A 2,234-nucleotide genomic window follows, 5' to 3' on the forward strand; every position below is an offset into this window, starting at 1 on the left:
TAGATTATTTTTAAAAGAACTATGATAAAAAATAAACAGTTAAGATTTCCTGATTTGCTCATTGCTGTGGTGAGTGCAGATATGGATTATTTCCCTGGGAAAGGAAGTTTAGGGGAAGAAAAGCTGCCAGAAATACGGACACATCTGCCTGGAAAGAAGCACGTCAAAATATTTCTTGGACATGAGGATGGCAAGGTTTCTCCTCTCAGACTTGAGACATGTTAAAAGTATGTACCAGGCCATGGAGAAGGACATCATGCCTATCACTGATGCAGAGGGTCAGGAAATCAGAGGAAGAGCCCCAACAAGACAGAGTGATATAATGGCTACAACAATTGGCTCAAGCATAACAAACCTGTGAGGCTGATGCAGGACTGAGCTGTATTAAATTGTGTTGTAGACAGGGTCACTATGAATCAGAACTAACTGGAAGGCCCCCAACAGCATTAAAGTATAACAAATATACAAATTGTTCTAGTTTAAACATTGATATGACACATACCTTTTTTTTAGCAGTAAAATTCATGACTTCAGATAAAATTCCTTAACTCTTTTACCAGATTCAGTTTTTGAAGAGAATGTCTGGGTTAAGACACCAGCAATACTACCAAAAAAAAAAAAAATAGAAAAAGACCAGAAATGATTTTCAGGTTTTTTATTTGATCAGAGAATGTGAACACTGTTACCTGAAGTTGAAGATAACAGCCACACTATTTTAACTTTCATTTAAGAATGAAATTTAACTAAATCCAACAGATATATCATGGATATTGGAAAATAGCTGTCTCAAAAAAATGTAAAGTGTTCTTTAATGCACTGTGTTTATTTATTTATTAAAATAGTTAAAAAGTAAGACACCATTAATTAGTATCTTCCAATAAACCATGGATCAAGAGGTAGTTGAATGAACAGAATAAATCAACAATAAAGTCAGTCCTCTGGCGGATTGCATGGATTTAAACCATGGAGTACCCCATTTACAGAAAATGTCTGTCATTTTCTCATACTTGGTGACTTGTGTGTTGTGGTGACGCTAAAACCTATGCCACTGGTATTTCAGGGCGGATGGATGTCTGCAGTGTTTCCAGACAAAGAGCAGACCGTGAAGAAGGAAGAGGCTGTAGTGGAACGCTACAGATACACTACTTGAAGACGAGTATCTCAGACTTGGAGGCACTCAGAATGTGATTGAGAAAGATCAGTCTTCTCAAATTAGAGTCAAGCCTAATGACCTAGATGGAGTAAATCTTTCGGAATATGTTTCTGCTGATGGATACTACTTAAAATAAGGACAAGCAGGTGTAAATATCTATTAGTAATTGGAAGTTGGAATGCACCAAGTACAAATCTAGGAAAATTTGAAGCCAAAAAATAAATGGAATGCATAAAGATTGATAGACTAGGCATTAGTGAGATGAAATGAACCAGTGTTGACTATTGAATCAGATAGCATATGGTTTACTATGTCTTTAATTACAAATTCAAGAGGAATGGTATCCCATTTATTGTCAAAAAGGACATTTCAAGTTATATCTTGAAGTAAAATGTGGTCTGATATAGGATAATATCTATCCATATTCAAAGAAATCCAGTCAATAGAACTATTATTCAAGTTTATGCACCAACTAATAAGACTAGTGATGAAGAAATTGAAGAATTTTACCAATTTTTAATTTTAAAATTGATCAAACATGGAAACATGCAAATATGCGTAAGGATGAACTGTTCATTTTTGGATGTTAATACTAAAGTTGGAAAGAATTTCCAGAGGGGAAGGAATTCTCTCTCTCACTGTCACAGATTTGGTCCCGGGGTAAAGGATGGATTAAAAATACCCTCGTGAGTTCCTGAAACACTTAAAGGGACTAGAAAGCCTCATCTTCCTCCTGAAGAATGAGTGGTGATTTCAAACTGCTGACCTTGTGGTTAACAGCCCAAGGTATAGCACACTACACTACTAGGAAGGACTAATCTTGGAAAATATAGCATTGGTAATAAAAGCTAAGCTTGAGATCACATAAAAGAATTTTGCAAGAATAATGAATTGTTCCTTGCTTTTACACATTGTTTTCTCAACATAAAGGATAACTATACATGTGGGCTTTTCCCGATGGAATATGCAAAAATCAAGTTGATGCCACCAGTGGACAGAGGTGATAGAGAAGCTCAATCTTAGTAGCCGAAAAGGCCAGACTTACTGCTCATATGGGAGTTCAAGTTGAAAGGGAAGAAAC

The sequence above is a fragment of the Echinops telfairi genome, unplaced genomic scaffold (assembly GCF_000313985.2).
Source record: "Echinops telfairi isolate 266 unplaced genomic scaffold, ASM31398v2 ScPeMD7_11;HRSCAF=52, whole genome shotgun sequence".
In the NCBI taxonomy this organism is placed as follows: domain Eukaryota; kingdom Metazoa; phylum Chordata; class Mammalia; order Afrosoricida; family Tenrecidae; genus Echinops; species Echinops telfairi.